The sequence below is a fragment of the Nannospalax galili genome, unplaced genomic scaffold (genome assembly GCF_000622305.1).
Source record: "Nannospalax galili isolate Female #2095 unplaced genomic scaffold, S.galili_v1.0 scaffold253, whole genome shotgun sequence".
Taxonomy (NCBI): domain Eukaryota; kingdom Metazoa; phylum Chordata; class Mammalia; order Rodentia; family Spalacidae; genus Nannospalax; species Nannospalax galili.
The window spans coordinates 4,935,603-4,963,116 of record NW_008335287.1 but is presented as its reverse complement, the minus strand read 5'-3'; the positions used below and the strand labels follow the sequence as shown (position 1 = coordinate 4,963,116).

General features: G+C 36.9%; 1 protein-coding gene across 3 annotated transcripts in view; it reads right to left on the bottom strand.

Moving 5' to 3' along the window:
- Positions 1–27,514, bottom strand: part of Mdga2 (MAM domain containing glycosylphosphatidylinositol anchor 2) — an 899,633-nt gene that overhangs the window by 450,823 nt on the left and 421,296 nt on the right. The window contains exon 2 of one of the 3 annotated variants that reach the window (XM_029561984.1): positions 25,475–25,671. The exons of the other annotated variants lie outside the window; for them this stretch is intronic. The gene's annotated coding sequence lies outside the window, so the exon portion shown is untranslated. The remainder of the gene's footprint in view (positions 1–25,474; positions 25,672–27,514) is intronic. 3 annotated transcript variants of the gene reach the window in all.

Below are 27,514 nucleotides of genomic sequence, written 5' to 3'. Positions count from 1 at the left end.
GAATGGTGCTTATCTACCACTTTGTTTTGACCAGAAGTTTTCAGCATCCTTGACTGCTTATTCTGTCACTCCCTCAATCAGTCCCTCACCTAACCCTTCACTCAGTATGTATGTGATCTACTTTTCTCCACTATCTGGAGCGTATATTCCCAGTCACTATCATCTCTCACTGGATATGACTCTCAGCTTTCTCTCTCCCTCCATTTCTCAAATAATAACAAAAGCGATCCTTTAGAAATACAACCCATCTTGTATTTACCTTTTGGGTAAACCAGTCTTCTAATTCCCAGTGTCCATAGAATGGAAGTCAACCTATTTCTACCAAGCCCTGAATCCTTCATAGTCTATCTATCACTCAGACGTCGGCAGCTGTGCCCTGGACACACTACAGCCCTCATACTTCAGGGCCTCCTACTATGCCCTATTCTCTTAATTAAACATGTCTTTATTTTCATCAGAGGAAAATCCTTGAATGCCTTCCTTGTATATGATAATAATAGTGTCTACTAGCCCCAGTTGACTTCACCCACTATAATTATGTTCTGGACACATCCATACTAGAAATAAAAAGATGTTTACTGCCTATTTTTTCTTTTAAAAAAACACAACAAAACAAAATCTCCATGGGCTCTGAAACAGAGTGAATCTTGCCCACTGCTTAGGATAGCACCAAAGTAGCAGGTCCTGCTTGTCAGGTGATTAATGCTCACCTCCTTACTAGGACATACTGCTGTCTTTCTTTACAATTCCCTGGGAAAGCAATAGAAAGCAGAAAGACATCATTAATGCCTCCATGTAATTCTGAGGTAAATCTCTACTCTAAGAAGCTCAGTTTAATTCTTTCTAACAAAACACAGGTTGCCCCCTCAGCAATAATAAAAACTTCAACATTATTAATTAAAATGTTTGTGGTTTAAGTTACCCTATAGGCTACCCAGATAAATGTGGAAACACTGTGTTCTCAAAAGGGGATTTTATTCAGAGGAGGTTTATGAAAAGATTTAAAAGCTCAGCAATTTTAGGAAGAAAGTGAAAGCTAGGGGAAAAAAAGGAAACCTGTCCACTTCCTCATTCACATTTAAGGTTATAAAAACAAGAAAACCTTAACAAAATAAAGCAAAGCACAAGACAAATTTTAAGAAATTGAAACAAGACAAAGTAAAATATTACTAACTCAAACTTCTCCAGATGAAAAGCAATTTAGGAAAATATGTTTAAATTAATGGGATCAAGGATATGTTAAAAAGTAGCAAGTCTAACCAAAATAGGAAGTAATAGCTGCATTTTAATAGTGCCTAGTGACCCACTCTGCAACTATCTGTCTATTTCCTTCTGATGCCCCCCTGCCCCCGCCACCCCAGGGTCTCAACGTACATCAGACTGGCCTTGAACTCCATATGCCATAGAGGATAACTTTGAACCTTGGATTTTTCTTGATTCCACCTTCCAAATATTGGAATCTGTTTCTGTTTTGGAAAATCCCTAGCCTAGCGTTTAGGTGCCAGAATCCAGTGGTTCCTAAACATTTCAGTCCCTAAATCAGCCTTGGTACAGTCAGTGTTCTAACTTTGTCACTTAAATGTCTGACCAAATTCAAAGTGATTTCACTGAACATCGTGGGAGTGTATATGCTCTACTAGGGAAATGATTTTTCAAGAGAAATAAAGTGTTTTTCCAGTGTTGTTTCTTGAATTGGGTTACACAAGTGAATTAAGTCAGTTAATATTTAATGAAACTGCAATCATCATAGTAAAGAGTAACTAGGTAAGTTTGAGAAGTTCAGTGCTCTCAGCACCCAGGAAGGCCCACCAAATGCACCTGTTTCTGTGGACACCCCGTGTGTGAGGAGTTACAAATTGGAAATGAAAAGAGCATATGGGCTGGGAGTAGGAGAAACACATATATTTGAAAATAAATTGCAAAAGTCAAGTTCAGAAAGGAAGGAGTAATACTGCTGTAATGTATATATGTTTGAGAAAAAGTATATCACCAAGAAAGGAAAGAATAAAGAGGAGACAGTGTAGTGATCTGCTGCTGTTCTACCCTTAACTCCCAATCACATAGAGGTCCTCAATCCTTTGAAAATCAAAGACCCCTAAGGAAAGGCGTGTCAGTTAACTATTCACTGTTTATTTACAGTTTCTTAAACCAGATTCTTCCTAACATCAGCTGAGTCAGCTTTAAGAAATGTTATATATGAGTATGAAAAGGTGTTGTGTCTTTGTGTGTGTGAACACATTTGTGAGTGCGTACGTGCGTGCATGTGTGCGTGTGTGTGTGTGTGTGTGTGTGTGTGTGTGTGTGTGTGATTTTAGAAAAAGGATTATTTAGAGAAAACCTGCCCTAGATATTTTTGCTAAAATCGCTGAGGACTTTCAAATTCTAGTACCCACAACGTGATAGGTGGACCCTCATCTAAGGACATAGGATTTCAGATTTATGAGACACTGCAAGATCAAGCACTTAAGATGCTACTTTTAACAGTTCCTTAAATGGGTTGTAACTCAGCTCTTAGACACCTTGCAATGGCCTAGGGGGACAATCAAAGGCAAGCCAAGCCTGTGCTTTAAGGCTGCATTCTCATTCAATGCCCCATTTTTCCTTTCAGATAAACATTGAAACATCCTCACACAGCCTCAGGCTATGGGGTAACACAAGGCACTCCAGCCAGCATCATAAAGCTTTTGCTGGTGCTTGCTTGGAACTTCACACCCTCCTTTATACTCTTTTCCTTTTTCCTATGATATTTTCTTGCACCAGAAAGCCTGCTGTGGTAAAAAAAAAATGTCTAACATCAATATTGAGAAGGTGATGCCTACATGCCTCAAACATTATTCTAGATTGGGAACTAACAAAATCAAACTTGTCAGTTTGCTTTTCGATCATCAAATTGCTTTGTGATCTTGAGGAAGTTACTTTTTTTTTCTTCCTAGAATGTCACATTGCACATCAGTGAAATGGAGATAATTATACTCAAATCATATGGCCATTGTGAAGGATAATATGAAATTGTATATGAAATAGGATACAGAAAATAAAAGCAGGGTATGTTTTCACGGCCATCAGTATTTCTGCTGCTTCCTTAGTAACTTGTTCTCTTCTAACACACATTCCCGTTGACACTGCAGGTATTTCATTTGAGATAATTGTCCATGTAGATTATAGTCACAAGCCACACATGTGGCAGTTCGATATTTCAATGATTGCATAGTGACCCTATGCACTGATGAAACATTATCTTTGCCTGGAGGATATTAATGCTTGGAACCAAAATTCTAACCCTTTCATGTAGCACCTGGAGATCACGTTAAAATAGTAAGAAAGCACATCTGTGCTTAGCTGGCCTCTCCCTATAGCTACATCATTATTCTCTCTGCATCAAAATTACCAGTAGGTAGATAAAAATACTAGATGACTACTACAGTGATTTTGAGCTTGTTATTTGGAGATTTATGGTCTCTGAAAAACTGACAATTTTTCCTTGCTGGCACTTAGCATATTTTATTATTGACTACTTTTATATATTCATTCATTCATTCATTCATTCATATTATAGTTAGGGTTCCGTTATGAAACCCAGGCCTCATGCCTCAGTCTCCTCTGTGCTGGGACTGAAGACATGCACTACCATGCCCAGAATATACCTGTGTGGTTGTTCTAGACTCTGAGATGGAATTTCCCTGTGTGAGGCTAGCCTCGAACTTGCTGTATAGACTAGAGTAGACTTGACTGGCTTGCCTCTGTCTCCCAAATGCTCCAGGATTACAGGCCTGTGTGGCCAGCAGGAAAATGCTTCTTTATCTGTCTCTTCTAAGACAGTCTGCTTTGAGGGCAGAAATTTATCTGCCTCCTTAATGGTTCTGCCCCAGGGGCTATTATAGGGCCTACTGCAGAACAGCCTTCTGAAATTTAACAGTGGAATTGTGAGAATTTGGCTCAAGGAATGAACAGATTTAATAGCTCAACAGTAGAGAAGATAATATACTTCTACTAATTTTGACAAACTATTTCTTTTTAAAAAATATTTTATTCCATTGTTTTTATTTTATGTGTATGAGTGTATTGCATGCTTGTATGTGCACCCATGTGGTGCAATGCTGGCGGGTCAGAAAAGGGTATTGGATCCCCTGGAACTGGATACAGGTGGTTGTTAGTAGTCGTGTGGGTGCTGGGGACCCAACCCCAGTCCTTTGCTCTTGCACCCAGTGCTCTTAACTGCTGAGCCATCCCTCCAGTCCCCCAAACTATGTTTCTTTAAAGCAATGTCTTTTAAATAGATGTTCACATTCATAAATTACATTTAAATGTATATTTATTTATGTCAAGCATGTTTAAGCATACATGTTTTTATTATACATCTATGTTTTTTACTTCTTTTATTTCCCCTCTGGTCTCCAGTAACTAATGTGTTCTTTGGACACATATATGAAAACTTTAAAAATGCTCATTTAAAGAATTGCAATTACACAGTTACAAAATACAACTCTCAATTCTTCAAAGTCAAATTTATGTTTACTCCTTGGATTCATATCTTCATTATTTTACCTTTTCTTGTTGTTTGCTGTTTATTTTCTTGTTTGTGTTTTGAAACAGAGTCTCCCTGTAGCTCTAGCTATCCTGGAACTTGCTATGTAGAGCAGGACAGCCTTGATCTCACAGATATCTGCCTGCCTTGGCCTCTGGATTTCTGGGATTAAAGGTCACCTCATCCATTGACTCTTCTTTCTTAAATACTCATTCTATCCTATCAATACTGACTTTTTAAGCTTCTATATAGAACAGAGGTAAACTTCCACAGTAAATGATGCCTAGGTCATATCAAGCAGACAAGCTTGCATATTTCAATGACCTGACATCTTGCTTAAGGTGTATCAGATGCTGTCATGTGAGAGTATTGAACATGTAGTCTTGGAGTCAGTATATTTTTATACATGTGTCCACAAAATATTTTGCTGCCTTCCTGTCTCATAAATAGTAGTGTGCGCCTACACAAATAGAAGAGGCACAAACGGTGTCTGACATAAAAGTGAGGTAAGAACAAAAGAAGATGATCGCATGAGACAAAGTGACACTAACAACTAAAGGATGTGGCTGAAGGTCAGTGATAGAGGACTTGCTTCCTGTGTGCAAGGACCTGGCACAATGTCCAGTACTGAAAAAAAGACTGACTGTGAGGAACAGTTTTTACATAAATATTTGCTATTTCAAGGCCTATTATGGGCATAATTCAGAGATAATTCCATGTTCTTTAAGCAAGTAACGCACTGACTATTCTTTTGCTTGGTGCTCACATAGTGCTAGCCATAGCTATACAAGTGAAATGAAGTTGCCAGGTAAACTATTCCCTTCCTAGTGCCTGGCCTCCTCCTACATGTTCTCAAAAAATACTTGAGTTTTTTACCTTCTAAATAAGTTTTTCATTCCTAAAATAAGAAAATAGCACTAGGCAAACACAACATATTTTTCTCATATGCAAATCCCCTTCCCCTATCTGTAAACCCGCTTACTGTCCCCTGCTCAATTTCATGTTCTCTGTTTTTCTTTATTGAGAGGCCTAACAAATTTAATTTGGGTCCCATAATGCATCCACTAAAGCCTGGCTAAGCTACCCAGTGTCACACCTTAAAGAAAACTGACTCCCTCTCCCAGCAGCTATCACTTGCCCATAGTTTCTTAGCTCAGGTTGAGGCTTTGTATCCACCTCCCTGCCTCTATGCTGGGGTTTTGTCTGGCTTGAACTCAAGCAGTCTTGTATATGCTGTGACAATTAGGTTGGAGAGATGACTAAGCAGTTTAGAGCACTGGCTGCTCTTGCAGAGGACCTGGGTTCAGTTCTCAGGACCCACATTGTAGCTGACAAACATCTGCAACTCCATTTCCAAGGTATCCAATACCCTCTGCAGTCACTGCATGCATGTGACGTACTTACATACATACAGACAAAACACTAATAGAGATATTAAATAAAATTTAAATATATATACGCATATATTAAAATTTTAAGGAACTTTCACAATGATTTCCACTGGCATTAGACTAGCTTACATTATCACTAATAGTGTACAAGCTCTTATCAACATTGCTTGTTAGGAAATTATGTTTTTTGTTTTCTTGATGATAGACCTTCTTACTGGGGTGATGTAGATTCTCAATGTAGTTTTGATTTTTATTTCTACAATAGTTAAAGATAATGTATCATGTATTATTGGTAATTCATACCTCTCTCTTTTTCCTCTCTGTCTCTTGGACCCACTATATAGCCCAGGCTGCCTCAAACTAAAGATGGTCTCCTTCCATTTGTAATGTTTACACTACAGGTGGGTCTGCCTCCACCACACCTTTTTGAGAATTATCTATTTGCTTCACGTGCATATTTACTTATTAAATAATTTGTTCCTTAGACATTTAATTCAAGATTAGATTACTAAAAACTGCTTGAGAATTCTATGCTGTTTTCGTTACCTGCCAAGTATGATTTTCATTTTATGGTGATGTACTGTATTATTTCAATGGGGATATTAGAATTTTGAAAATTCCCTTCTGATAAAAAGTATCTTCAGGTATCATGCCTGAAGTATTTATACCATGTTTCTAATGTTGTGGGCATGCTGTGGCAGATGACGAAGGCAGAGTGTACGTTGACATTGTCAGGAAGATGTTTACTTCTTACAGTGTTTACATTTACTGTCTTCTCATATGCTTGGAGATGATTTTTTTGCCCTTTTACTTTAAATATATGTCTTCATCTTTTGTTGGAAAGAGAAAAAGCTGACCATTCAACTTTACCAAGTTGGGAAAGAGTACTCTAATTTCTTCTCTTACTTTAAACCAATTCTCTCATTGTGGAAGCACTGTCATACCAGCCATGCGCAGAGGTAACTGGCGGTGCAGTTCATAAGCCTTTAATGAAGAAAAGAATTGATTTTGTGCTATAAATCATATTTCATTCAGTTGTCAGAATACTAGGTTTAAAGCCAGTATTCGCTCTCCCTTCTTGGTTGATGAGCTGCTATTTATCTTCCAATGAGGTATTTACTGAACACCCCTCCATTCTGGTTTTCAATTTTAAAAACTTTATAATGTAATATCCTGATGCTTGTATTCAATCATTATTTTAACTGGCAACTAAAAGATTGCAATACTTACACTTAATTATGCTGTTGATTATATAGGTTTTAGGCTTTTTCTACTAAAAAACACTCTATTATTAATATGAACTATTTTTTCTTTTAGGGGGTGAAAGAGTAAATGTAAATAAAGCAACTATAAAATAAGCTGGTGCTGACTATGACACACTGTAGAAGATTGTAGGCCACATGCTTTTTAAAAGAAATTTGAAAAATGCCTTCAAAATTATTTCTCACTCCTTAATAAGTATGACAGAAGAGAAAATTGTACATGGTCCAACATGAAAATTTGTGCAGGATGTACTTTAAGTAGAAAAATGAAGCAATCGGTAAAGCTGTTGGAAAAAAGAAACAAGTTGCATAATTATGGCTAAATAGTAGAAGGATTTCTGTAAACATATACGATTGTAAGAGTACACTTATTTCCAGTAGAAAACATTTCTACGTGTTAAAATAGCTGAATATCTAGTTGAAAGCTCACCTAAGTATTCTAACATTTTTGCAGTTTGCTTAAGAAAACAATGGCAATCAACCATATAGCTCTAACTTCATGTAAACATGACTTTTCTTCCTTCTTTTTTTCTCCCTCCCTTCCTTCCTTCCTTCTTCTCTCCCTCCCTCCCTCCCTCCCTCCCCCTTTCCCTTTCTCTCTCTCTTTCTTTCTTTCTTTCTTTCTTTCTTTCTTTCTTTCTTTCTTTCTTTCTTTCTTTCTTTCTTTCTTTCTTTCTTCTTTGAAGAAGTATCTTGCTATGTCAGTTAGGCTGGCCTCAGTCTCACAGTCTTACTGCCTCAGACTTCTGAATCCTGGGATTACAAAAATGTAATCCATAGCCAGCTCAATGATGTTTCTTAAAGAACTTTATAGATGTTATTTAATTTATTATTAATAACACTATGAAATACTTGCCTTGATCACCTAATCTGAAGATCAGGAAACTGAAGTATGAAGTAATCAAGTTTCTTGGTAAAGCCGAATAGAACTGAAACTTAGTAGGGTTGGGCTTCAAGGAGGGATAACCTGAATTCAAAGTCAAGCACATATCAAAATGCTAAACATGATCATATACTTGAATATAGAAAGCATTGACCAGTAAGAAGGAAAAAGACCAAAAGTGAAAGTGATTCCTCGATAAAGGAACATGTGTTGTTGTTTGTGAAATGTCTCTCAGGGGCTAACGTCTCTGAACATTTGGTCCTCTGCTAATGGAGCAGTTTTGAAAGGGCATGGAACTTCTAGGAAGTTGCTTCTAGGAGGTAGACTCGTGTTGGACAAAGTGAGTTACTGGAAGCAGGCCTTGAGGTTTGATAGCCAAGTGAAATACCAGATGCTCATCTGTCACCCTAAATCTTTCAGTCATTTTCACTCTCTACTCAAGGGGTTTATCGAATAGTGTTACCAACATGGCTTAACTTCACGCCACACTTTCTCTTTCCTATCTAACTCCTTGACTTTCTATCCACTTTTCTCCAGCCTACCAGCAACTTTTCCACTTGAAATTGCTATTTTATTCTTTTTGTCAACCGTACCATGCACTCTGGTACTCAGTTTATCCACACGCACAAGATATTACACTGAACTAAAGGCCTTTCTTGAGAAGGATAGTCTGGTACTCCATAATGAGTGATTCCACTCAGTTAAGATTTTAAGTAGAATATTTTCTTTCTTCACTAAATCTTATTTGGATTGATTTAATATTTTCAAAATAAATGGGGCAAAATATTTTACAACATGCAAAAAAATTCACAAAAATTGTTATCTAGTTACAATTTGAGCCACAAACAGAAGTGAAGTGGGAGAAGAGATGAATTACATCCGAAAGATCAGGAGACAGAGGGTACAGCCTGGGAGAGAAAGAGATGTGTGGAATGAATTTGGTTGAAGACAGTCCAGGTAGCTCACAACTGCCTGTAACCCCAGCTCCAGGCAATCAAAAGCATCTGGCCTCTGAGATCACCTGCACTCATGTGCGTTATTACTCCCAACCCCCCCACACACACATAATTAAAAAAAAAACAATTATTTTAAAATATGAAATTACAGACTTCGTTAAAATCTAGAAATTTACTTTAACTTTTCTTCTTAGATTATACTTCATTCCTCTTTAGCTACAGAATCTTCTGTTAATGCAGTAAGTCTATGTGTTTAAAAATAATTTATTGTCCATTTTCACATTGGCTGGGAGAGAATTATGAGCATATTTTTGGTATTCAGATGCACCTCTGAATTATCACTACAATTATATTAGAGCACAGTTGAGCAAAACAACATAAATACGGTACATAATTTGGAAAGTGTTGACTGGAAATACATGTCTTCATCAGCTAAATAGAGGCATTTCCTAATGAATTTGCAAGCTCATGTGTCCATGACATATTGTTAGTAATAGGGGCTTCAGCATGTTCCTTATTTATATTCTTCATTTCTCTAATTAAAACCAAGAAACTTGCTCACCTATGCAAGTTTATGAGAATTTTGACTCACAGATAATTCCCCGAGGAAATGGAAGGATACCATATAGTGCTACACACACACACACGTACACATACATATGCACACAAACACATACACACACACACTCACACACACGCACTCACACACATATGTTTCCATTAACTTATTAGCTGACTATTCCACTAGGTCTATCTTAAATGCTACTGAATGTCAAAACAATAAAAAAAAATCACCTTAGCTGCAGAAGCATCTGTTACTCAAACCTAAAAGTCACTCTTTTTTTCTACACCCAAGAACAAGTCCAGTTTGTCTGGTGCTTTGCCAAATTTTTTACTCTGGAGTAATGTATCAACAATAAGATTAAGGTTGCTAAATGCATTTCCCTCCATGGTATAGTGAATAAGAGTGATTATTGAGGGTGGACATAGAGAACTTAAACACCATCAACTCTTTACCAGGTGAATCAATTTCAGTAAAGCAAACACTTGGAACACTTGGAGGTTAAAGGCATTAAGTTTGATTCCCTTAGAACCATTTTTCCACACACACTTTGGCTTGAAAGTTGCTATAAAAGAAACAAACCATCAAACTCCATGACTGGAAACCTGGGGATGTTTATGAGGTAGACATGTTTTGGAAATGCTGTTTCTGCATTTCCCCTAAGTCACAGAGTTCTCAGTCATCATCATTGTGAAAAGAACATAGGGAAAGTCTCAGAGATAGAAACCTCTTCTTTGTTTAACTCAGGTTTTCTAAGTCATATTTATAAATGAAACACCTTCTGCTTTGTGGTATTGTTCGAAATCCTACAGAACACATTATTTCAATGTTACATGTTTAACACTATGCTAAGTATTGCTAGTACATTATACATACACAATCTCCATGGCACATCTCTTTTTCTGTTTAGTAAGACCTTTTAGAATAAAAGTGATTTAAGAAGATAAGGAATTGATGATAAGACTGTAGAAGAGATAGAAAGATAAAATTTGAAGCCTAAGGAATTTGGGGGAGTAGAAAGGGACCCAGGAAGTAAGCAGGATGTTGAATATTAAGCACAGAAAAAGGGCTAGTTTCAGAGCTGGGGACTGGGGAGGAGAGGACTTAGTGTCACCACCAATCTATTATATAAGAGACTTTGACAAGATGATCTAAGGATCAGAACATCTCATACATATTCAGCAAGTTAGGTGCTGCTGATAATAGAGTTCCTCCTTCTTTAAACTGGGGGTGGATGGGAAGCCTGGGCAGAAAACAATGGTGTCTCCAGACACCAAGGGAGCTAAGAAAATTCATTCAACATTGAATGGTACTAGCTAGAAAAAAACTGGTGGTTGGGATGGGAATGAAAGATGGTATGGTCCCCCAAACAAGGTGACATAGCCAGACAGAAGGATTGCACATTCCAGCTGAGAGCAATGGATCACTTGAATTGCATGCAAGATGATTTAGCATGTGAAGTAAGGTAGAATTTAAGTGCCTTTTTTTTCTTCATTTGTTGTGTATTTTGCTTCCGTAAGATTCCTTAGCACTGTAGTGAAATTTTGCATGTTTAACCCAGGACACACACACACACCTTCCGTAAGATTCCTTAGCACTGTAGTGAAATTTTGCATGTTTAACCCAGGACACACACACACACGCACACATGCACGCACAATTTAAAAGTAATGCAAGAGAGGTGAAAGGAGCCAGGCATGAAGCAAACTCTTCCCTGAGTCCACAGACAGGAAAGTAACAGCCACACAAGAACAGAGCAGGGAGCAGGGTCTGTCTGAGTCATCTTTCCTAAAAAGCCTTCCTATGATGCCTATGATGTACATTTCCTATCCTGAGTACCCAGAGTGTAGTTTTTAAGGAAACATTATAAAGAACATTACAGAGACATGTAAAGAAGGGAAAAATGAAGAGCATAGAAAATACTCACAGTACATAAGCACAATATTTAGACATAAAAAATAAACCTTGTATTACAGCCCCTGCAGCATTTTATAAGCATCCCTCTAGGGATTCTCTGGACCATCCATTTGTTTAAACTCTACTGGCTCTGAAAGATACTGCCACACTTTAAAACTAGGTGCCACTAGATCATTTCAAGTACACTTAAGTTTTCAAGATTTGGGGGTGGGGAGCAAAACCCTGTGGTCAGTCCAGGAAGTTAATAAAGGATGCAAATACAGGCAATGATTTAAGTGTGAAACCCAAGAGATAGATTTAGCCTTAATATCAGTTACTATGACAACCAATGGGCTATTTAAAACTGTTAGCATTCTAGCCCACTGAGTTAATAATATGGACAAGAGTGAAATAAGGAAAAGTGCTTCAGTGTAACAGTAACGACAGTGAGAGCCAGAAAGGCTTGAGAGATTTCAGAGGCCTTGGAAAAGCAAAGTTAAAAGGAAAGATAAATTAACAAATTATAAATATCCTTATTTATACCTAGCAGCACATTATAGATCTTCCTTAATATCACATTCTCCAAGCTATTAAAAACTGTGAATTTGGGGTTTGAATCAAAACAAAATGGAAAGATAAACTGGAATGGATAAGTTGACATTCATCTGGAATATTTACAATTACAAGGTCTCTATTTTACTAACTACACCTTTTTCATCTTAAACTTATGATCAAAGTCGGGTGTCAAATAAGCTCTGGGATAGACCGAAGGTTGTCATAAGGAAAGAAAAAGTGATGCATAAGAAAGTAAGAATGGAGTTTCATGAACTGCTGCTTGAAAGATTTCATCTGCTAAAAACAGCAAGGATACATCATCAGACATTAAAGCAGATGGCCCGAGTCACACTGCTAATCACACAAGTGCGCTGACTAGACCTAAAATAGCCCAAGTAATGCTTTTTTATTAACAAGATGCCAAGCACAGTAACAAAAATACCTTTAGGAAGAAATCTCACTTTAAAAAAGACTTTTCTTCCTTACACTTGATATTTTCTGAATGACTCTTCCTCTGTTGTCTATGCATAAGCACCTAGGCACTTGCCATGCTCAGATGAAAGAAACCAACCTCCTTCCTTAAATGAGGCCTCCTCATCCTGTGTACCCACCTGCCTATGGGATGGAAACTAATCAAGAATCTTAAACTATAACAGACTGTTCTAAATGTACTAGTGGAGATTTCTTTTTCTCCAATTTTTTTGAATCTTTGAATTACTCGTAAAGAAGGGGACACTCACTAAGTAGGCTGAAACTAAATGGTGCAGGAGTGAGCTTAAAATTATTAAAAGTGATGTCATGAAATTTATTACATAACATAGACACCCACAGTAGTGGCCTAAAGCAGGGACCCAAGATTACTTACAGAACGTGTCAATTTAAGTGAAGCACACAGATTAAATACTTGAAGGCAAAGGCTTTTCTCAAACCAGAAAGAACACACCAAGGTGGACCATTGGATTTACCTCTATGGCCTTATTAATAAATAATGTTCCCTAAAACTGTGTATTCATTTATTTGGAAGTTTTCCATTGGGACTGTGCATTTGGAAAGAGGCATAGAATGGTGGTTAAAAGCACCAATCTGGTGCCTAGACAACCCAAGTGTGAGTCTCAACTTCTCCACCATAAATAAACAAGTCAACATGACTCACCTGGTTTCATTTGCAATTTTCTCAGATGTGTTTGAAGCTCTTACTCACTGGCTGACCTTGAATCTGCAACCTACATATTTTAATTTCATTAAATGTCACATACATTGTAAAACTTGCATAAAATTGAAAGGGATGAAGAAAATAAGCACAAATGCAAAATCTAATATTTCCTTCTCTGGGTCATGAATAGATATAGATAGATGATAGATAGATAGATAGATAGATAGATAGATAGATAGATAGATGGACAGACAGAGGGATAGATATTTGCACAATATTTAGGGCAGAAGTTGAATTGGGAATTTTTAGAAATGTGCAGTCAAAAGACAATGTTGCAGGTCTGGAGGGGTTGTTCAGCGGATAAGAGCACTGATTACTCTTGCAGAAGACCCAGGTTCAAATCTCAGCACCCAGACAGCATCTAACAACGGCCATAACTCCAGTTTTGGGGGATCTGATGCCCCCTTCTGGCCTCTGCAGGCACTGCATGACATGGGTAAACCTGCAAACATTCTGGCATGACACTCATGCACATACAATAAATAAACATTATTATTTTTTTAAAGACAATGGTGGCCATCTATGATCAAGACAGACCATGGAAGAAGGGGCAAAAAGAACCAGACACTGAGTTGACAGACCTTCATATTTTGAACTTTACCCTCAAGGAGATGAAAAAAAGAAACTTTGAAAACCTAATACCTTGAGGTATTGAATCACATCTGCATCTCTACTGAAATTTCTCTTTCCTTACTGCTTTCCAGCAAGACAAGAATGTTCAAATTCAAGAATGAAATTGCCTCCTTGACATTCAAATTTCATGTTGCAGGTAAGCTATTAATCATTCCACATGTTACTTTAAATCGCTGTAGGTGTTGCCAGCATGAGCTGACCTACCAAGTCCAGTACCAGCCTGAGTTTTAGACTGTGGGGGAAGGCCCATCATGAGCATTATTTCTCCTCTGTGGTCCTGGGAGTATCATCCTGGCGACACCCAGCTTTGCTGATGCTATTGCTTCAAATTCTCTAAGTTCAAGCACAGGAATCCAGCATTGCAAAATTGTTTCAATAAATAGGAATTTTCTCCTTTATGTCTTCATATCATACAATATCAAGGATCATTTAAGTATTTGGATTCAGAGGATAAGATTTTCATCTGGTTGGGTTTTTGCCTACAATCTTTTGGGCTCATTGAAATGATCACTAAAAGAAATAATACAGGATACAATTTAATAGTAGTGTGGGGTGACGTTTTTCAAGTCCTTAGAAAATGAATCTGTGATTTCTGTTTTCTTGCTGAGAATTAGAAAGATATCTGATGTGGTCCTGCTGTCACTCCTGATTCATCTCTCTCTCTCTCTCTCTCTCTCTCTCTCTCTATCTCTCTCTCTCTCTCTTTCAGTGAAGTCCTTACTAAATAATCAATTCTTAGAAAGTGGAATGACCAGTAAATGTTATTTGTTTTGTCAGCATTTACTGTGTTTGCTAGATATGCGAAGTCTCTGAAAAGTGCAGATTCCCCATAGTAGACCCCAGTTCAGCTCTCACACTTCATCTCATGATGGTGATCACATTCCAACAGCAAAAGCATCACATTTGCCTTTCTGTCTGAATATGATTTGCCTTTGCAAATATTCACTCACAAAGCAACATTGTGAACCATCCATTACACTGAACTGGAAAATTAATTTATTTACTGTATCCTAACCTTTAACCATTTTTCACTGATTGTCATAATGTTTCATTTTTTCATTCATAAAAATTCAACCCTGGGCTCACATTAAGGATAAGGACCTTATCGGTAAGTACCAATTTGTGACCACCTCAGCCTGTTTCTGAGGAAAAGCTTAAGTCTTCAGTTATATCCAATTTTGTAGCAGACTTGCATAAGGTGAAGGTATTCAGTACTTTTTAATTAAAAAGATTTACCTCTATTACTATTTTTTGAACTCATAAAGAAAATCAAGAAGCAGGTTCTGTAAGTCAAGGTGCCCTTGCAGAATAATTTAATAACTACAGTTATTCTGAAAGAGCAGAGATGCTATTTCTGAAACTGCTCCTATATTTGTACTTCTGGGATCCATCTATAACACACTGGCTAAAAACTCCCATGTCATTAAAATTCTTCAACAATTTTTTTTTCTGTTCTGAAATCTTCAGCAAGTGAAACTGCAATTATAGACTTCCTCATTAAAAAGCAGTAAACAAAAGTAGTAAATAGGTCTTTGAAATGTTTATTTCTTCATTCAAAGTAGCCTGGAAATATTGGTTGGGCAATAATTTGTAACTGTTTCAAACATGTTTTTAGAACACAGTAAAGTTGTAGCCTGTATCACTGTTCAATGTGGAATTACCTAGGAGAAACAGCTGTGGCTCTGTCTGTGATGAGGTTTCCAGAAAGTTTAACTGAAGACAGATACATCCTGAGTTGGTAACACCATTCAAGAGTCTTTGGTCCAGATCAAATAATAAGGAAAAAATGCTCAGAAGTTTCATACTTCCCTGCTTCCTGACCGTGGACAAAATGTGACAAGATACTCCATAGTCCTGCCATCAAGCCTTCCCTGCCATGATGAGCTGTACATATCTACTCCCGTAATCAGCAGAATATGCCCTCCTGTCCTTAAGCTGCTTCTTACTGTTATTTGGTCATGGGAATGAGAAATGTAAGCAATATTGCACTGTACTCTCAGTCAGCCTACAGGACTGTGAAAGGTGTTTATACTCTAAGTTGTACATTTTATGAAACTCCAAATATGTTAAACTTTTTTCTATGATTAGTGTGCATTGCATCATCTTCTTGTCCAATACCTTTTATCTTAACTTAAAAAATATTTTTTTCTCATAAAAAAATTTTTAGGGGACTGTAAAGAAGGCTCAGTGGGTAAGAGTACTGACTGCTTTTGCAGGGGACATGGTTCAAATTCCAGCACCCACATGGTGGCTAACAACTGTCCCTATCTCCAGTTCCAGGGGCTCCAACCCTTTCTTACCGCCACAGGCATTGAATGACACCAGTGCACTTACATTAATGCAGACACATAAAATAAGAATAATAAAATATATTTTTTAATGTATGTGTCTTTTCTTTTGCATGTTGCTACCAAAGGACACAATTATACAGTGATGTACTGGGCATCCTTTAACAAGTAATTCTTAAAAAAAAAAAAAACCTGAAAAAAAACCCACACAATCCTTGATTGGTAGCATTTGACTTTCTGTTATATGCATATAACTAATGGAAATGTTTTCAAACAGCCACCATAACGTCATTGAATGTAGTGTTAGGAAAGATGCTAAAAATCATTAAGTGCTATTATTATCATACAGATATGATCATTAACTTCAACAATACTGATAATATGATTCAGTGAAATTATTCAGAAGTCATAAACTCTGGCTATTACATTTCATTTCAATAAATTTTATCTAATTATATGATCATAGCATTTAATTTTTAATAATAACTGTTTAACAGGTATCTCTTACATTTGGAGTCCTAGCACATCATGGTCTGTGTTACAACAGTCAAGACAGAGGACACAAGACTTAAAATTGATCTGTGGATGGACTCACTTAGCAGAGTTTGCCTAGCACTCAGGAAGACCTGGGTTCCATCTCCTCACAAAACCAGGGCTGATGCCACATACCTAGACTCCTAGCGTGCATGAAGTGCAGCAGGGATATCAAAACTTCCAGGCCATTCTTGAATAAGTAGCACGTTTGAGTCCAGCCTGGGCTATCTGAGATTCTGTCTCAAGAACAAAAGACAAAGTCCAGCAAGATGGCTCAAGCACCTTCCCCCTGATGATCTGAGTCTGGTTTCCCATGCACACATCAAGTGGAAGAAGAGATCCAATTCCTGCAAGTTTTCTTCTGATTTCCAAGGACAAGTATGAGCATGTGCACACACACACACACACACACACACACACACACACACAATCTGGACAAACAAATGAAAATGTGTTAAAAATTTAAAGAATAGAAATAAAATAGTTGAAGCTCATTTTCTCTATGATAAAAACATTCATATTTCAAATGTCTACAAAAATACAATTTTTGATTGTTGTATTTTCGGTCTCTAAGTAGATGCCATTTACATAAAAACAAAGTTTTAATCACAATTACACCAACATGAATATATTTTAAATGAGAAAATCACTCTTAAAATGGAGATCACAAAGAAAATTGAATTCCTTGAGAAGGAAATTAAATTATTTAAAATCCATTAAATTCATTTTGCTGACTGTTTTCATTTGTATCCATCACTACTGTTAATTATTTTAAGATATCTGATATTTTCTGTATCACGTATTAATTATTTATGTCATTCTTCTCCTTTACTGATAGTTGTGCCTTCTGAGATCTGACTTCTTAGTAGAAATTTAACAAATAGAAATTTTATCAATTTAAATCCATTATAGTCTATGGATATTTTTTCTATTGTATGCATAGCTGGCCAGTGCCAATTTTTACAGATTATTTCTAACACAGAAATATGAATTTGAACATTAAATCTGAGAAATCTCTTTTTTTCAGATATTAATCTTTTCAGTGCTGTCCACTGGTATCTTGGTTTTCTGCTTTTGCTTTTATTATTATTTATTATGAATGGTAAAGCACTTAAATAATGCAAAGGATTTTAGTGGGTCAAATGCTCTAAGGGTCCTTAGGATGAAGGTCAAAAATATGGTTTATTAATAAAAATAGGTTATGGGCAGTGTCATACTTTCTTTTGTCCTTGCCTTGACTTTTAGACGGTTGTGTGTTTAAGCAGAGCGCACAGTATGACAAAGTATCCAAGTAGTGTATTTTATAGTCTTGTGAATAGTGAATATGTGTGTGTATGTATATGCAAGTTTGTCATAAAAGGAATTTTGAGGAATTTATAGAAGAATGATGTTAAAAGAGAAAGGTCTGATATTCATCAAATAATTTTTAAACATAAAAGGCAAGATTGAAGCAATAGGGGAATTCATAAATATTTCATCCTGAAACCCTGTTATCAGTGAGAAAACAACATGACAGCTGCTTCCACATAAAACTCTAACGCATTTGATGTCCAAACAGAATAATTATTTCTTACTTAGAAACAAGAGTGTAAAAGACGTGGTCTATAATGATGTGTTATCATAACTCTACCATGTTCCCTAAACATTCCTGGCAGTGATAAAGAATGAATTCTAGGAGTGGATAAGCTATTAATAGAGTTATCAAGAATCAGTGGTTAAGGATCTAAGCTGTTATATACAACAATCATAAAGAGAAAAATATAATTTGAATTTGTAAGCATTAAGTTTTCAGAAAAAATATTCAGCGGTGTTGTGGAAGATGGTGTGGGTGTAGCACAGCTGGCTCCACACAGGACAGGTAGCCAAGGAAAGGCAAGAACAAGGGTAGTTAGCAGCCTCAGTTGTGAGGGTCACTAGGGTAGTGTATAAGAGAAGCTAAAGACCACTTGAAAATGATCAATTATCATTAACAAGTCTATTCCCTCATACCATGCAAAGAGAGTATAGTCATATAGTCTAAGCAATCAGTTTATCTGAATTCTTTTTAAAGCGTTGGACAAGATGCTTTTCATAAAATTACTCTCTCTTGTATTTCTACAGTATCTCTGTATCTTTGCTGAGTAAATTTAAGGGAAGAAAATACTAAGAAGTAGTAAAGACAGCTTTTAAGTAGTAGTACTGTTACAAAAAATTTCAGAACATTATAAAGGATCAATTTTAAAGGAGTTTGGAAAATTGTAAGCTATCGATCAGAAACACACTCTGTTAATACCTGCTACTAAAATATGTTAAAAGTAGGAGGAACCCTAGAATCAGTAAAATTCTAGGCCCTCGATCAGAGCGTGCTGTTCTTCTAAGATTGTAACATGAACACCCTGCATCTGTGATCTCTGTGAATATTCAGATGAACAAACTTGAATAAGAAGCAAATGAGGTGTCCCAGTTGCAAAGGGGCTTTTGAGGGGCTGTCTTCCCCGAAGGTTAAGATTTATTCAATATACAGTGAAAAGACCAAGGAAATAAAGTCTGGAAAACCATCAGTGTGTTTTCCCTTTGCAAGCTATTAGAGCAGGCAGCATTTCCCTGTAGTTGTGATTATTACATTATGACTTGATTACTAATATTGCCACAGCTGGAAAAGTGCAAGCACAGTGTGGGGCCATTTCCATTAAAGGAATATGAAAGTCCATAACAAGCTCCACGGTTGCAGGGCTGCCATGGGGCTGAACTCAGAAGTTCATAAGTATCTACTTAAGATGCTGTTTGAAGGAGGACCACAGTTTACATCATTATTTCATTTAGTTTGTACCATGGACTTTTCCATTAAGCAATGTTAGACACTTAAACACTATATTGAGGTTATTTGTGCTCTTAAGAAAGTAGTACATTTTTTTCTAATCATTCTCCAGAGTACTAGAGTTTGCTATTGCATGCATTTGCCATCTTGATTTTGCCTGGCTTACTAAAGTGGTTCCATAGAGAACACCAGTTGTAGCAAGTGTCTCAACTGAGAAAGACAAGTGTAAATATCAATGTTGATAATAGTGACATACGTTGTTTATGAAACCAGGGAGAAAGAAGCCAGGATGCTGTGATATAAGAAGCCTAGAAAATATAAAATAATTGAAGGAAAAAGAATTGAAACATAGAGAAGTTGATGGAGACTGTCCCATGACACGTGTACATGACTCTTGTTTCACATGCAGCTCAAAGGATAAGGTGTCAGGAGACGAGAAGAGAGGTAACACGAAGCTCTTATACAGTGTTCATTGGTCAAAATCCAGTGGAGGGAAAGTACTGAACTACATGACTATTTTGCAGAGGGTTAGTGATCACTGCAAGAGAATTACAAGCACAGTTTTACTCAAGCTTGAAATAGACTGGCCATAAATGTGTACATGTTGTGAGCATGTGGTGTGCTTGGGGGGGCTATACATCCAAAAAACAGAAAGATCCAGGAAAATAGATTTTTCTAATTTGATTTCCAAAATCATGGTGTGTATTTACTTATGTGATTTCTGTGGTGGCAATCTTGTAGAGGAAACAGAACACACAAGGGCTAGAGCTGTCCTAGAAACTGCCTTCATATAAAAAGGGAGTTGCTCTTCTCATTCAGCTTTTTCTTCTTTTTAAAAACCATTTTATTTATTATTTTTATTTTATGTGTATGAGTGCGTTGTCTGCATATAAGTGCCCTCATGAGATCCAATGCCTGCAGAGGTCAGAAGAGGGCAACAGATCCCTCAGAACTGGAGTTACTAAAGGTTGGTAGTCTCTATGTGGATGCTGAGAATCAAACCTGGGTCCTGTGCAAGAGCAGCTGGTACTCTTAACTGCTGAGCCATCTCTCCAGCCCCATCATCTTTCTCTCTTGTGAGAGAAACCTAACATTAACTGTGAGGCCACAGGCTCTTCATAGGATATAAATGACAGATTTCAGAGCCACACTTTTAAAGAAACTTTAGAGAAAGGAACTTTAAAATGATTCCAAATCCTGCTATGTCAACCCTTAACTTCCTGTGTCTCCACAAAGGCCCGGCTCTGCCTCCCTTTGAATAAGCACTACTCTATTACTGGCAGTTGCTTCGGATTCACTTCTGGACTCTTTCCATCCTTTTATTTTTAATCCTTTAAACACACCGAATTGGAAAAATCACTAATGTGATTTCTGCCCTATTGACCCCACTACCAATTTTTAAAAGAAGATACATATAAAACTGCAGGAAATTGTGCGAGCGAGTGTGTTGGTTGGCTATGTAAAGGTTTGTGTATGGACTCTTCAAAAAAAGATAAAGAATATGGATGAAATCTAAAAGCTTCAAATGTGGCACCACTCCTTTATGCAGGGGGTAACTCTGTAGCAAAGGAGAAGTAACGAGTTTAGTAGAACCTGTGGAAACACAGAGTCCGTGGTGTGAGAAAGTCCTGGAAGTGCTACCCTAGAAAAAGTCCTCCAACATCAAACAGCAGCAAGAACAATACAAATCAGAGTTCGCGTGTTCTTCCTATGGCTGGCTCTACTGATATCTCTTAGGCAAAGCAGTCATCGTTTTCTCTTTTAGGATACAGCAACTCTAACGATATGAGAAAATAAAAAGGGCTTTGTATAAATTATAACAATCATTTAATTTTTAAGAAAAATTTGCTTGTAGAGCTGGGTGTGGGGTGCATACCCATAGCCCCAGCTACTCGGGAAACAACGTCAAGAGGATAAATTTCCATGACCGTCTGGACGAATCAGTAGGATTCCTTCTCAAAATATGTTCATAAATCATCACCCCATGCTCACATAGCAGTTCCTTACTTTCCCTGAGATGTCTAATTTTCTGTCTCTATTATGGGTACCTAGCTCTCACAAAACTGTTTTTATTGTAACTTCTTAGTTTGCTGTAAACAATCTCTTGGCTTATGTATCTAAGATTTCACATTTCATATACCCCAGTTTTTATACTTCAAGGACCCATCAGTAGCGATGCTTTCTTTTCCTTTATAAACTGTTCTTTCAGTAAGGTACACTCAAACTAAAGCCTTGAAGGGACCAAAATATGATTAGCATTTTTACTTCAGTGAGTATAAAAGGGAAACACACATATTAAGCATTGAGATGAAGATCAGAAACAGAAGAGTGGGAAAGAAAATAACTGTGTGAAAAGATCATCAGTCGCTATCAAGGAGCCCTAACTTCAGTTGTGTAGCCACCAAGTGCTTCGTATGAATCCTTTCCTCCAGTCGCCAGAAACCCTTGTGGGGAAGAATCATGATGACATGTTTGCACCTAGAGGGAGACTGGAATGAAGGCTAACAGCTCTTCCAGGTCTACTCTGAGGTTGTGCTCAGGCAGCATCTGGTACTAAAGTGGGTGAAAAGAAACAAAGAAAGGAGTGCAACATGGAAGTAGAGCCCGGGGTAGATAGAGAACAAGAGAAAAAGTTAAAATGAGCAGCGAGGGAGGCGAGGAGACCACCTCTTCATCTTCATCTTCAGCGTGCCTGTCCTCTCTTACCCACTCTCAAAGCCAAACCCAGGGTTGTCAGCAAGCCTCAAACTATGTCATTACCCCTGTATCTAATATTCCACTTTGGTATTTAATGGAACAAAATAGAAACTCAAATAATTATACGATAAGAAAAGCTTTGTTTCCTCCACCAAGGGAGCTAATTGCAAAAACTGACATTTTAGAGACTACTGATAATAAAATGTATGCAACTCACTCCATGGTTGTTTTCATGATTATTGTGTGTTTTTACTAATTTAGCCTATCAAAATATTGTATAAAGCAATTCACACACATATGCTAAATTGCCTTATAAATATCTCATATATAAACTATGAGATATGCCAGTGTTTTCTACTTAGCAGCACACCATTAAGTTAACTTAGCTTAGGGAAAGTTCAGTCAGTAAATGTTTGCCTTGTAAGCCTGAGGACCTCAGTTTGATCCCTAGTACTGATGTTAAAACAAAGAGAAAAATCCAGATATGGTGGTATACACTTGGAATTCCAGTCTGGGGAGCCAAAGACAAGTCAATCCCTGGGTTCAATGGCCAGTCATTTTACCCTAATCTGTCAGTTCCAAGTCAACTAGTAAGATACCTTGTCTCAAAAATAAGGTGGTGTGTAGCTAACAGAGGAGGTTCAGCTCTTGCTGCCCATCCCCACTACAACATATATACCCCACAGGCATACAAAAGAGACAGAAAAACCTCAAAAATTCTTCAGGTGCAGGGAGGTGTATAAGACATTATTGCCTCCAATGAAAGCATGATTGTTCTTCAAAGGAGCAATCTTTGAGAGGTCTCAGTGGGCTATTTGGTCTTTGACTTCTATTTTCAGTACCTTAAAAAGCAGAGCACAGAGGCTGGAGAGATGGCTCGGCATTTAAGAGCCCTGGCTACTCTTGTGGAGGACCTGGGTTTGATTCCCAGTGCCCACATGGCAGCTAACAACAATCTGTAACTCCAGTTCCAGGGGACTCTGACACCCTTTTCTGACCTCTGTAGGCACTGCATGACACTGTGCCCTTACATGTAGGCAGGCAATACACACATACACATAAAATAAAAATAATAAAAGAAATTTAGAAAGCAGAGCAATTATGTTTTATATGGCATAGAATAAGATTTGGGGAGAGAAAGCAGTTCAGAGAAGTTCAGACCTCTTGCCTATCACTGAATTAGAGGACATTCTCTTTTCCTCAAGTAGAATTCTGAGTGGAAAATCAATTTATGAGTGTAACTTAAAGCTTGAGATGTAACACTCATATTAAATGATATGGAGTCATTATTAACGGGATTAGTTTTACAAGAACATACTTCAGGAAAAAAAAACAGTATTTGAATAATGAAGTTTTAGTGGCTCAATCCAACCCTTCCAAGTACACCTAGACAAAAAAAAAAGAGTGAATTAACAGTGTTTTTAAAGCTTAATAGGGATTTGGCAATTATACGAGCTTGTGTTGATTTATAAAATATCACCAATAAAAATATAAAGTGGATCTGAGGTGGTATGGCCTTTATCATTTTACCCTTCTGAATAGTAACATCAACCATGTGCTCTTGCACACATCCTTTTCACACACATGTTCAACACAAAATGTTTCCCTCATTGAGAAGAAAAACGATTCCATCGATTTTCTAGAACATAGGGAGGAAGGGAGGAATTTTTTGGTCCATGGGTTCTATTCAGCATTCTAAAATTATTCTGAATTTATGTGGAAAAGGCAATTTGAAGGTAAGGAATAATGCAGTGAGGTCCAGTTTTGTGTTAGACTCTGGCTAGTAAAAAATAAATAATTTGTCTCAGACAACGACGCTCTTTCAGTGCAGCAAAAGTGACAGACAAATGAAGAATTCCAATGTTAAGATAAATGTATACAGTAGCAACCAGAGAAAGGATCATTAACTCAAATACAGGTTTTAGGGAGATTCCTCTGGGGTCATATTCAACTTTAGCTATTTTTCAAAAGCAGATTCATTGAGTTATCATGTAAATTTAATTTGTGAACCATTTAACCCATCTCTTAGAGTTAAAGATTCAATGCTTAGCATATTTATTCATGTAAATATACAACTGTCATTGAAATCAATTTTAAACCATTTTAGTTTCCTTTAAAAGACACCCTATTACCATCGTTTTTCCTTACTGCCTCTGTCCTCCCCAACCAGGCCTCAGCCAATCTATTTTCTGGCTCTGGGAACCGCCTAGTCTGTATATTCTGTGTAAGTGGGGAACACAACAAACTTTATGACTGACTTCTTACTGCAATAGTTTTCAAAGTCTGTCCTTATTACAGCACCTACTATTATTGAATTGATTTTTATTGCTGATTGATATATTATTTATCTACTTGTCAGTTGATGGATACTACTTTGAGGCTTTATGAGTAACATATGAACATTTGTGTGTACAAGCTTTTTTGGGAACTTATGTCCCTATATTTTGAGTTTATAGATCAAAGTAGAAATACTGGGTCATATGAAATTTCTGTTTAACTTTTTGATGAATTATAAAACTATTTTCCAAGGTAGAAGACACATTTTATGGTTGATCGGGTAACATTTAAGAGTTAGAATTTCTCCATATCCTCCTCAGTATTTGTTAATTTTATTGTCTCTGTTTTTGTGGACAGCCATCTTAAAGGTTTTGAAGACACCAATTACTTGACCATTCTGGTTTTCATCATCCTGATGACAAGAGATATTGAGTATTTATTTTATGAAAATATTTGGGGAAATGGTTCTGATATTTTTTACAATTCTAAATTGTGTCCTCTTTTTAATGTTGAGTTTTAAGAGTGCTTTCTATATGCAATGACATACAATTTTCTCATACTGTGAGAAATTAAAAAAAATCTTGAAAATCTCAATTGTAGTATAAAAAATTCTAATTTGCAGGTAATAAACTTTATTAATTTTTGTTTCTGTTGCTGTTGCTTGGGATTTTGGTATCATATTACAAAAGCACCTTAGCTTAAGCCTTAAACAGCAGAAATTTCAGCAGTATTACTAATTATAAATATTAATGCTTTTTACTTTAGACAATTTTTCATTTTCAGTGCCATTTTCAAGTATGAAGTGTTTATTTTTGCTAGAGTTTAGTAGATTGAACTAAAGTGAACAAGGTTCTTATCTTCCAGCAGTGAAGTATTTCATCACTAGAGAAGTGTGGAGGATGAAGAGCTGTGTTTTAAGGGTCTACTGCACAGTTCCCCCTCTGTCCCGCACTAGCTGTGTCTTCTGACACATCACTTACACTCACGATATTGTCACTGTCTCACCTGAAAAATGAGAGTTGTTGAGTAACTTTTCCTGCTGTGGTTTTCTTGGATGAAGTGTCCAAACAGACAAAGGTGAAGCAAGGGTGAATGTCCCCATCAAAGCCGTGTGGTCGTGTGAGGAGTCTGGCTTCATTTTTGTGCCTTCATTTGAGAGTCCAAGGTGGGCCTATCAGAAATCTTCCGTATATCTGCCGCTTCTTTAAACATAATCAGATATGACGTATAAAAAGACAACGATATTGACTGTTTTAAAATTATATGTTGGAACCCTTTCTGAGGTAAGTGGAACTCTGTGTAGCTAGATGAGGGAACTAAACCTTTGAGGTGATAACTGCACGGAAAATACTACCTCACCTCATCAGGTAGCTGATGACTAATTCCACCAACTTTCTAGTGTGCTTCAATATTCCTGAATATGGATATGTGGCATATACAGGAAAAGGAAGTCACATTTCTTACTTAGAAGAGAAATAATTATTTTCATAATTATCTCTTACAAAATTTTTAAAAATCCATAAAACATGTACTAGAAAATGGTAGGTTAATATAGTAGGATGTCTGATAAGTTAGTGAATTTTGATGACAGTATGTTAGACAGTATAGTAAACTATCCTATAAAAATGGATCGTTTTCATTACTTTAAGTTAAAATTGGTAATACCTCATGCTATTCATCCAATGCATATAGCTTTTCAATTTAAGGAAAAGTTAACCTTTACAAAACATTTTGAGAAATGACAGCTCATTTCTGCTTGTTGATAGTACCTGTACTGTTCAGTTTGTGATGAGAATTCTATGCCTCAGCTGTGCATCCTTTGGAGCTGACAATGTGTTTGGTCAGCTTGATCTTGGGCACATGGCTTTTCCCCTCTTCTGAAGTACGTGGAAAATTATTTTTAGGTTTCTCACAGTTTTTATCACACTCCTCATCATCTTTTCTTGAATGTAATTTAACCACTCCAGTATTACCTACCAGCTCTCTTTTCCACTCATTTTCACACTTATTCATATTCAGCAGGTCTATGTCACTGTGCAGCATGTAAAATACCAGAGCTGCAAGACTAAAATGCTATCACTTTGCCCTTCCAGCCTGGGGATTCTCCTCCCCAGGAACAGGGCTTAACCATGTCTGGAAGTCCATTGGAATGAGAGCCACTGGGATAGGAACTCTGCACATGACTGACACTGCAAAGCTCCCTTGGTGCCCTCCTTCAGCCCACTCTGCCTGAGATGACACTTTTGTTTGCTTTTTTCTAATCTGTCCTGGTTCCCCCATTACCTTAACAGTCCCATATCAACACCTGAGAAATATCTGTGTACCAGTCCTTACTTCAGAAACTGTTCTGAGGGAACCTTGCCCAACACACTCGGGGGACAAAAAAGATGAAAAGTATATGCAAGTAGCACAAACAATGTTCAAGATGGCAAAGCAGCTTATCTATCTATCATCTATCATCTATCTATCTATCTATCATATATCTATCTGTCTATCTATCATCTATCATCTATCTGTCTTCCATCATCTATCTCTCTATCATCTCTCTATCATCTATCATTTCTCTATTCTATCATCTATCTATCTATCATCTATCTATCAATCTATCTACTATCTATCAATCAATCTATCTATCTATCATCTATCCATCTATCCATCTATCCATCTATCATCTATCATCTATCAATCTATCTATCTATCATCTATCCATCTATCCATCTATCATCTATCAATCAATATATTATCTATCTACCTATCATCTATCTATCCATCTATCTATCATCTATCTACTTATCTATCAATTATCTCTCTATCATCTATCATCTATCTATCAGCTATCTATCTACCTATCATCTTTTATCATCTATCAATCTATCATCTATCTACCTATTATCTATTTATCTCTCTACCTACTTATCTATCATCTATTATCTATCTATGATGTATTTACTGATCATCTATGTATCAATCTATCATCATCTATCATCTATCTATGTATCTATCATCTATCTATATATCTATGTATCTATCTATTATTTATCTATC